The following is an 11,528-nucleotide window of genomic DNA, read 5'->3' on the forward strand; positions in this document are numbered from 1 at the left end:
CTCTGAGAGCAGCACTCTCATAATTTTCTTATGTTCAAACTTCCTGAATTCTGTTGTGTAGTTCCTCAGCCAAGTTATGTCTATGAAAATGCATATAAAGTGTGTATACATTAGTGGAAATAGCATACAAAACACATTATATTGGGGTGAAGTGCTTTGAAAAAATCTGCACATTGGGCCAAATTGCATACAAATGTGTGTATATGAAGAGAAATTAATCTTAGAATGATGCTGATCTTTTTTTTAAAAAAATCTGCACATTGATATTGTAATGTGGAAGACTGAACTGCAATGTGGAAGACTGGGGGGAAATGAGAAAGTGAGACAAAAGCAAAATGGACAGATTCACCCATCTTTGTTTATGCAAAGCACGCAGCAAATGGCATTATATGAAACATCTAAATAAAGAAATCGTAAATAAGGTCTATTGTTCTCATTTTTGTTTTCAGACCATTTCTGCAGCATCCTTTACTTCCTCAGAAGCCTTAAACACACTGCAGTCGAGCTATTCCTCCTCTCTTCCCAGCACCCTGCCCTTGCCCCACAATGCCTGCTAGTTCCCACTGGGTTGAAAAGCAATAAAAAGTCAAGAAGAAGTATAGCCTCCCCTCTTCTCTTTGTCATGTGGATGAATAGCACAGCACAAAGCACTGAATGCAATCAGTTCAAACAAACTTGCTGCTCCAGGAAAGTACATCTTTGCAGTGGCTGGGTGGGGTGGCGGAAGGTTGCTGCCTTCTTGCATTCTGAATACCGGTAACTTTTGCTTATAAGCTCCCAGTGACAAGGTCGGAGTTGGGATCTTCCATGTTGACTTAGGGCTTCATGCTGCTGCTGCTGCTGCTGCTTTTCTGTTTCTTCGTGTCACAGAAACAAATTTAGAAAATGGTAACTTGAAATCAGGATACCTATGAACTTGGCATCATAACCTCAGAGTGGAGAGGTGTTGTTGTTTAGTGGGTCTATACAACCACCTTTCTGCCAAGGAGCCCGGCGGTCTACAGTTTAAATACAGAAAGAAAAAGAATATCATAAGCCAAAGACTGACAAGAGTTCTCTCATACCAACTGGTAGTTGATTCTGTGTGAGCTCCCTGGCTCCCTTCTGTCAGGACACGAGGAAAGGTGAGGGAGCAGCTGCCACAACTGTTATTTAAAGCTGTTGATTGTTCTGGCAGCAGCCGATGTTATGTGTGCTCCCTGACCTAGGCTCACTTAACTCAAGAAGAACCATTGCTGGATGGGACCAAAGCCCCATCTAGTCCAGCATCCTGTTCCCACAGTGACCTACCAGATGCCTCTGAAATGCTCACATTCTCCCACTCATATTCCTCAGCATGGCGACTCTGTTTCTGGCATTCATTCTGCCAGTTCACTCCTGCATACCAAGACAGAGAAGGGGGGAAGCAACACTGCCCTTCCTACCCATGACAAAGCTGTGTGTGTGTGTAGACATAGACACACACACACACACACACACACACACACACACACACACACACAGGCCTTTACTATTTTGCATCCTCGGATATATTGATTGAATCTCCTCCCTCCCTCTCTCTCTCTCTCTCTCTCTCTCTCTCTCTCTCTCTCTCTCTCATATCTTCCTTCCTTCCTTTCCTTCCTTCCTTTGTTTCTCCATCTGTCTGTCCATCTTCCTTCCCCACATGGTTTTGATTGGTTCCACTGATCAGCCCGTGTGCATGTGTAAGAGATACAGGTATTTAGATATGAAAGCAGCCTTGAACCCAAAGTTGTTCAGGAATTCTAAACAAAAACAGAAACCCAAAATCTGGGCAGTTTTGAGATCAGTGGTTAAAATCCATTATGTTTGGAAAGGTTCATGTTATGTACTGAGCTGAATCATAGGACAATAGGATCCAGAATCAGCAGTCTGATTGGTCCGCAGGAGCCACCCAATCCAACTCCAGGTGGAAGTGAATCCACAACCTGATTGGCCTGCAGAAGCAGCCAATCGGGCTGCTGGCAGAAGTCAATCCACAAACTGATTGGCCCACAGGTGTATCCCTGTAGTAGCCAATCACGCAAAGCCCATTGTGTAAATAATGTATATATGCAGATGGTTTTGGGGAAAGGGCATTCTTCTCTTCTTCTCCTTGATGACTATGAGCTGAATAAAGAGCATGAAATTCACTCTCGACTCCGAGTATATTTCAGTTCATCCAATTATAGAAACTAGCCCACAGAACAAAAGTAACATTTACATTTAGCGCTTCTCTCATTTTTGTCTCTGCCACTGCCCACCACTGGTATGTGGCCCTTGGAAGGCTGTCCAGAAGAGAATGTGTCCTTCACCTTCCCCACACCTTCTCTAGGCCTCCATTACACTTTGCAGCTGTGGGTGTCTGGCCCCAGCATTATGACTTGCTCCTCTCCAACTTCCCCCTCTACTCATTCAATGAGGCTAAGCCAGAATAAACTAAGCTATTTTCCAGAGAACAGAGCAATTACGGTACAAAGAAAAGAGGGATACTGCCCCCACCCCCCACAGCCACAGTGCTGGGATCTGGCAAACATCCTAGGACCCAGGCAATAGAAGGCTGGTTTTATACAAGGTCTTCCTTTCACAGTTGCTTCGCCATTCATTCACTGATCCTGGCTCCTGCCAACACCATGCAGGTCTGGAGGTGGGTGGGAAGAGGAAGACTGGAAGGAAGGTGTTATGTACTGAGCTGAATCCTAGAACAATAGGATTCAGAATCAGCGGGAGCTACCCAATCCAACTCCAGGTGGAAGTGAATCCGCAACCTGATTGGCCTGCGGGAGCAGCCAATCAGGCGGCTGGCAGAAGTGAATCTGCTACCTGATTGGCCTGTAGGAGCAGCCAATCAGGCTGCAGGCAGAAGTCAATCCACAATATAATTGGCCCACAGGTGTAGCCCTGAAGTAGCCAATCACGCAAGGCCCATTGTGTAAATAATGTATATAAGCAGATGGTTTTGGGAAAAGAGCCATTCGTCTTCTCTTCTTCTCCCTGATGAATATGAGCTGAATAAAGAGCGTGAAATTCACTCTCGACTCCGAGTATATTTTACTGGCGACGAGGATGGGATGATTCCCAGGAGGAACCCGGGAGGAGAGCGGGACAGAGGGGTCCCAAGGGGACAGCAGGGCAGTGAGGCCTGTAGAGCGAGAGGGGTGGGCAGGGGAAGCAGAAGCAGTAGGCACAGAGGGGCGCCCCGAGGCTCGAAGGACACCGGAACCAGAGTCACAACCTAGTGGTTCAGTGGCGCCAGACCAGACAGCCCCGGCCACAACGCACACGGAGGCGGCCAGCAGACCTTGGGGACTACGAATGCAACTTCCCGGGCAGGACTGGAACTTAGAGGGGAGGGGTGTTATGTACTGATTCTGAATCCTATTGTTCTAGGATTCAGCTCAGTACATAACACCCCTCCCCTCTAAGTTCCAGTCCTGCCCGGGAAGTTGCATTCGTAGTCCCCAAGGTCTGCTGGCCGCCTCCGTGTGCGTTGTGGCCTGGGGTGTTCCTTGGTCAGGGGTTCTGGTTCTGGCTCGTGTTCCGAGGCTGCTGGCTGTGCCGGGGCTGTCTGGTCTGGCGCCACTGCGACCAGCTACGGCGACGATTCCCAGGAGGAACCCGGGAGGAGAGCGGGACAGAGGGGTCCCAAGGGGACAGCAGGGCAGTGAGGCCTGTAGAGCGAGAGGGGTGGGCAGGGGAAGCAGAAGCAGTAGGCACAGAGGGGCGCCCCGAGGCTCGAAGGACACCGGAACCAGAGTCACAACCTAGTGGTTCAGTGGCGCCAGACCAGACAGCCCCGGCACAGCCAGCAGCCTCGGAACACGAGCCAGAACCAGAACCCCTGACCAAGGAACACCCCAGGCCACAACGCACACGGAGGCGGCCAGCAGACCTTGGGGACTACGAATGCAACTTCCCGGGCAGGACTGGAACTTAGAGGGGAGGGGTGTTATGTACTGAGCTGAATCCTAGAACAATAGGATTCAGAATCAGCGGGAGCTACCCAATCCAACTCCAGGTGGAAGTGAATCCGCAACCTGATTGGCCTGCGGGAGCAGCCAATCAGGCGGCTGGCAGAAGTGAATCTGCTACCTGATTGGCCTGTAGGAGCAGCCAATCAGGCTGCAGGCAGAAGTCAATCCACAATATAATTGGCCCACAGGTGTAGCCCTGAAGTAGCCAATCACGCAAGGCCCATTGTGTAAATAATGTATATAAGCAGATGGTTTTGGGAAAAGAGCCATTCGTCTTCTCTTCTTCTCCCTGATGAATATGAGCTGAATAAAGAGCGTGAAATTCACTCTCGACTCCGAGTATATTTTAGAAGGTGTGGTGCTAGGCGGACGGTCAACTTAAGGTGAGAAAGGGTGACTGCAAACATACACCATCAGTGCTTTCACACTGGAAAACAGAAATAACCATATCACCTGTTTGTTTAATATTATTCTGTGCTCCCCCTGTCCAGAATATTATACCTGGGCCAACTTCCTCCTGAAGAGGCTGTGCCAGATCTAAGATTGTCTCCAAGTGGTCAGTATTTTGCAGGAGGGATTCGAGAACACATCTGGAATGTTTGGTTGGAGCAATTAAAGTGGATTAAAGCCCTATTTGCAGGCTGGCTCCCACTAGCAATTCACAGTGGGAAACAGAATGGTGGACTTAACGGGCTAGACTAGACCTGATCCAGTAGCGGAACTTCTTATGCTCTCACTAGCCATGGCAGTTAAATGGAACACCCACTGTTTAGAGCAAGGGTCAACAATCTTTTTCAGCTGTGGGCCGGTTCACCGTCCCTCAGACCATGTGGTGGGCCAGACTATATTTTGGAGAGAAAGAAATGAATGAATTCCTATGCCCCACAAATAACCCAGAGATGCATTTTAAATAAAAGCACACATTCTACTCATGTAAAAACATGCTGATTCCCAGACTGTCCGCGGGCTGGATTGAGAAGGCGATTGGGCTGCATCCATAGCTGTCAAGTTCTCCCTTTTTTAAAAAAGGGAAATTCCCTTATGCTGAATAGGCTTCCTCGCGAGAAAAGGGAAAACGTGACAGCTATGGCCGCATCCGGCCCATGGGACTTAGGTTGCCTACCCCTGGTTTAGAGCAGCAGTTCCAAAATCTTTTCCACAATGGACCACTTGAACATTGCTTATTTGTTTTTTGCCTGTGATCTCAAAACTGATGATGGAGGCATCTCAAAATCAAATGCTGTGAGCACCCCTTCTCTCTCTCTCTCTCTCTCTCTCTCTCTCTCTCTCTCTCTCTCTCAGCTGAGTTTCTCATCACTCAGGTGAGAAACTCAGGCAGTCACATGACTCCCAGCAGGATTAAATATTTATAAGTTCTGTAGCTTTCAGCATTTTTCATTGCAAACTTCTTTCTTCCCCCTCCACTCTTTCCTTCCCTAGAACAGAAAGAGGCATCTTAATATAAGAATCTCCCCAGAAATGGGCTGATGAATCAGACATTCAACATTACGTTACATTCAGCATTCACACAGCGCTTTTGAGTGCTCAGCACACCGCATATGTTATTTTGTGTCATTGCGCCTCAGGATACGGTAGCTTCCAAAATTATCCTTGTCCACATTTCTTTCCATGTTTTGTAGCTCAGAATGAAGTGGAAACCAATGCATTACAAACTATTCCCAAACTGCCACAGTGCTACAATCCTTCATGCCTTTTCAGTGGTACAGCATTTGCTTTGCTTGCAAAAGGTTCCAGGTTCAATTCCTAGCATCTCCCGGTAGGTCTGAGATAGGTTACCAGTTTGAAATGCTAGGGAGCTGAAATGCTAGTCAAGTCAGTCTAGACAGATAGATGGACTATTGCCATGGCTTAAGATGTCATTTAAAAAGGAAGATTTTGTCCTGGTCATGCAAAATATTCCAGGTTCAATCCTGTACTGCCAACTTTAAAAACCAAAGTGCTGTTTACATTTTAAATTTATTTTGAATATTTCTATGCCACCTTTTAGGACAAAGCCCATGCAACAGGAGCGTACACGAAAACAAGCATAAGGCAATAGCACTGTTGTGGAATTAATATGCCTCCATGCCATTCCTCCTTGCTGGGCTATAAATACTGATCAGGCAGGTAACAACACAAGGAGCATAAACAAGTGTATCAAAGGGAACTAAAGGACACCAATCAATCCTCCAGTTTTTTTTCAAAACAGACAAGGCCATTCATTGCAGAGGGGTGGGGGAGTTATAAGTGTAGGAGGCTGAGATAAATTATGCCTGGCCACCTCCAGTTATTGTCAGGATTCCCTTGGTAACCCTCCACTTTGGTTCATTGCTGGGTTGGCACAACTGAAGAGTTGTTTTGGGGGTAACTTCCTCTCAGTGACTTCCTCTTCTTTGACTTTCTACTTTCTACCTATTGAGCAGGATATGGCAGGAATCATGAGGGAGGCTGAATTGTATGATAGGATAATAATGAAACCATTTGACTGTTAAAAGAGCACTTAATGCATAGACTGTGTCTCTGTGTGATTTCTTTTTAGGCAAATGTGTCACTTAGGTGTAAATTAAAAGGATGAGAACAGTGGAAGTTCATTGCAGGTGTCCTGCCAAACCAAAAAACAAGACGTGGAACCTTTGTTTACAGGTAAGTATTCTGTTCAAGAGGCTACAGTCCTCTTTGAGTACCCATGACCATGTATGACCTTTCAAGTATAAAAGGGATTTCCCCACCATTGTCCCCACCAAGTCTTTTCCACCACTTGAAGCCTGCCCTGCTTGACATCATCAAACCCCCTCCTTTTACAGCTTTAATCCCCCTTAGCCCAAGCCCACTTATAGATTTTGAAAGCCGGTTTTCATTGTGTTTAATAAGCTCTCACAGTTTCCTGTGCCCTCCACATTGCTGGCAAGGACCAGCTCTGTCCTTTTCCATTACTCTGTTAAGACAGCTAGGACCAGTAAACCTTTAACTCTGTCACTGCCTTCTTGGGTTACCATTACAAATTTACCACTTTATTTCTCCTTGTTGTAGGACTTCATACAGTGGTACCTCGGTTTACAAACACAATTGGTTCCGGAAGTCTGTACTTAACCTGAAGCAGACTTTCCCATTGAAAGTAATGGAAAGTGGATTAATCTGTTCCAGACGGGTCCGCGGAGTACCTAAACTGAAAATACTCAAACCGAGGCGTACTTAAACCGAGATATGACTGTATTCTCTTAGGTCAAGTGTTATGTGAATGTCAGGGCCGTCTTAAGCATATCTGGCGCCCTGGCACCGTGGTGCAAAGATCCCTCCGCCCCCCGCCCCGTTTCCCAACGCGGCTGTCTGGTGGGCGCTGGGCACTGCAGGGCGCCCCCCCTGGCGGCCCAGCGCCCTGGCACATTGCGCCACCCAGCCTTGCCTTAGGGCCGGCCCTGGTGAATGTCTTAGTTACAATTGCTGATGTACGCATCTCATTAATGGTTTGTATTAGTTACTGTGCATTTAGTTTGGGTGCTTTCTTTCTTGCAATAAACCAATATTTTGCATACATCTGTAGGAGAGTTTGCTCTTGGGTATAAGCACACATTTAGAATAGGGCATGATGCAGACAGGGATTCTCCTTCCAAGAAGACCAATAGCCCTGGATATGTCAGAGCAGCGATAGATTTGCGCTCTAGACAGCTCTGTACCTGGGCTTTGAAGTGTAGCTTTGCTGGTGGGGTTTCCTGTGCAGCATCTCATTGTGATTTTCAGCAGGCTTTTGAAAAAAGAAGAGGAAATTAATCCAGAGCTCGCTACATTCACCTGGGAGCTGACAAGCCTGTGGGGTCTATTTCTGGCACTTGTCTGCAGTAACAGGCAGCTCCGTGTGTGTTTTATCAGGGGCACACAATGAATTATTTGTTTCTCAGGGTGTCCCCCCTTCCCCCGGTGAAATAGTTATTTTGCAAAAAAATAAAAAAGGTCATGCAGCCTTGTTCCCCGCACCCCACCGCCTCTAGGTCTGCAATCTTGGTGTTTTCCTCAAACATGAAGCAAGCTTTATGACCTCCAAACACTCCCCCTCCCACATGTCCTTTGCATGCAGAAAGACACAGGTTCCACATAATCTCCACATAAAGCTGGGAAAGGTTGTTGTGTGAAACCCTGGAGGGCGGATGACAGACAATGTAGATAATAATGAGCTACACTAAACAATGGTTTGACTCAGTTTAAGGCAGCTTCTAGTGCTCCTGTGGATAAATAAGGGCCATAGCTCAGTGGCAGCACATTTGTTTAGCATGCAGAGGTTCATTCCTGGACAACTCCATTTAGGCAGGCCCGTCCTAGCCATAGATGCTAGTGGCGCGGAGAACCACGGCGCCGGGCGCTGGAGGGTGCTGGAGGGCGCTGGAAGGGTGCCAAGTGAGCGCAGGGTTCTGGCGATCTGACCAGAACTGTGCTCCACGAGCTGAGAGGCTGCGCCGCGTCTCTCTCCTTCTCCAAAAATTCCGCGCTGCGCCTCCTTCTCGTTTCCCCAGCGCTGGGTTCCACTCAGTCGAACTTCGTCACCAGCGCGCGCACAGTGCCCAAGCAGCTCTTGCTGGTCCCGCGGTGTGCACGCTGGTGGCGAAGCTTGACTGAGCCGGACCCAGTGCTGGGGAAATGAGAAGGAGGCGCAGCACGGAGTCCTCAGAGGTGGCCTCCCGCTGCTGCCGCGGTCCGCTTAGCACTCCCTTGGAGAGGCTCTGGAGGGGGGCGCTGGAGGGACCTTAGCGCCAGGGCGCTGGATGGGCTTAAGACGGCCCTGCATTTAGGACTGTGAATTTCCGCATCCCAAACCCTGGAGGACTGCTTCCAGTCAATGTAGACATTACTGAGCTAGATAGAGTAAATGTCTAAGGCAAGTACCTGTAGTCCAGCAGACAGACCACACACAACTAGTCACCAAAGCCTCATCAGTCCACAATAATCCCACTCAACGGCTGCTGCTACTTCACAGGTGTTGTCAGGGGCTCCTGTGCTGCAACTGGGATCCTTTGGGTTTATGTGTGGCTACCCCATGCGAAGAGTCAGAGAGCTGCTTTTTGCAACATCTGCCTAGACTCAGGGTGGGGAATCTTTTTTCAGCTCTAGGGGCCAAGTGCCAGTTGTGGATGGAGCCATATGCAAAAGTGATTGTAACCTTTAATGTAAGAATGTAAGAAGAGCCTTGCTGGATCAGGTCAATGGCCCATTGAGTCCAGCATCCTGCTCTCATGGTGACCAAGCAGATGCCTGTGGGATACCCACAAGCAGGACCCAAGCACAAGATTACTCTCCCCACCTGCTGTTTCCATCTGTTTTCATTTTCTGCACCCACCCACCCCTCTGTCCTCCTTTCAGGAACACTAGAGGCATTGCCATAGTTCAAGGAGACAGCATAGAATCATCAAGTTGGAAGGTACCCCCAAGGGTGATCTAGTCCAACCCCCTGAAATACAGGAATCTCAACTAAAACATCCATGACAGGTGGCAATCCAATCTCTACTTAAAAACCTTCCAGGAAGGAGAGTCGACAACCTCCTGAGGGAGACTGTTTCACTTTTGAACAGCTCTTACTGCCAGAAAGTTCTTCCTGAGGTTTAGACGGAGTCTCTTTTCTTGTACTGTAACTGAAAGCCATTGGTTCGTGTCCCACCCTCCAGAGCAGGAGAAAAAAAGCATGCTCTGCACTCCATATGACAGCCCTTACAATAATTGAAGGAGGCTATCATATCTCCTATCAGTCTCCTCTTTTCCAGGCTAAACATACACAGCTCCTTCAACCATTCCTCATAAGGCTTGATTTCCAGGCCCTTGATCATCCTTGTTGCCCTCCTCTGCACACTTTCCAGCTTGTCAACATCCTTCTTAAATTGTGGTGCCCAGAACTGGACACAGTATTTCAGATGTGGTCTGTCCAAGGCAGAATAGGGTGGTATTATGACTTCCCTCAATCAGGACGCTATACTTCTGTTGATGCAGCCTAGAATAGCATTAGCTTTTTTTGCTGCTGCATCACACTGTTGACTCATGTTAAGCTTGTTGTCTGCCATGACCCCTAGATCCTTTTCACATGTACTACTAGTAAGCCAGGTGTGCCCGATCTTATATTTGTGCATCTGGTTCTTCCTGTCTAGGTGCAGAACCTTACATTTGTCTCTGTTGAAAGGTTCTCCACCCGTGATTGAAAGACCAGCCACACATGATTAAGCACAGTGAGCAACACTGGAGACAGAATTCTTTTGATACAGCCATAACTTGAGCCCAAGTTATGCCTAAAGCTCTCTGTAGATCATACTGCATGCTTCAATACCTTCCAACATTTCTCTGATGAAAATAGGGACATCCTATTTCATAATAATAATTTTACTATTTATAACATTGGGGCGGCTTCCAACATATATAATAAAACATTAAACTTTTTTTAAAAAAAAACTTCCCTATACAGGGCTGCCTTCAAATAGCTCGGGGGCTGGATAACTCCACAGCCTCCAACATTTCTCTGATGAAAACAGGAACGTTCAAAGGAAAATAGGACATTCTGGGATCAAATCAGAAACTGGGACAGCTTCTGTAAATCCGAGACTATCCCTGAAAATAGGGACACTTGGAGAGTCTGTATTTGCACTGCGTGGAAATACAGCTTACAAGTTTTCTAACTCTTACCTATAACTCTGCCAGTGACTCCACATTCTTTATTCTGAACTGGGAGAGTTCACATCTAAAACCAGATGCAATTGCTAGTTTAAACTGTACACGTGCTTTCCCTCAAAGTAGCCAACAGAGGGCGATGGCATCTAGCTGAGCTGAGTCTCCACTGCACAAATACACACACCGTATATTTTAGACATGCTAGTGGCAAAACCAAGCTTTTCTCATATTTTGACATTTCACTGTTTACAGGGTTCTGCCTCCCTTTCTTCCCTCCGGCCGTGCTTTTAGTAGGGATTGTTTTCTCTCAGAGATGATTTAGGTGGGAGGGGAACAAGAGCTGTTTTTTCTAGAAAAAGAAAACTCACTACAAACACCACCCTTGTTCTCTTAGAATGGCAATGGTGCCCAAATGAGAGGCGCTGGAACTAAATTCCAGCGAAAGAAAGCCCTGGCTAAAACTCTTCGGCAATGCAGGTCTGATACATACAACTTAGCGGGGGGGGGGGGAGAGCCAAAGTATCGTCTCTGATCCATGCTCTGCTCAACTAAATCAAAAGAGCTACCAAGGCAGACTAGAGGAGAGGCGGGGAGACAGAAGGAGAGACTGTCGAGAATGCATGCCAGCACATTAGTGCCTTTGGAATATAGAAAGCTGCATTCAGAGGTAGATTTAGTGGAGTACAACTGGTTTGCTGAGAGGGTGCCGCAGTGAGTGCTGCAACAATGGAAAACAACAGAAGGCAATAGGCTGGGGGGGGAGAGGGCCACTGGTTTTAGGCGTTGCGCAGGTTGCTGCTGAGATTTTAAAGCCTGAAGTTTACCACTGCTATATTCATCTAGCTCAGGGTTACCTGCACTGACTGGCTCTCCAGGGTTTCAGGCAGTAGGCACGTCCAGCCCTACCTGGAGATG

This window comes from Zootoca vivipara, chromosome Z (genome assembly GCF_963506605.1).
Source record: "Zootoca vivipara chromosome Z, rZooViv1.1, whole genome shotgun sequence".
Taxonomy (NCBI): Eukaryota; Metazoa; Chordata; class Lepidosauria; order Squamata; family Lacertidae; genus Zootoca; species Zootoca vivipara.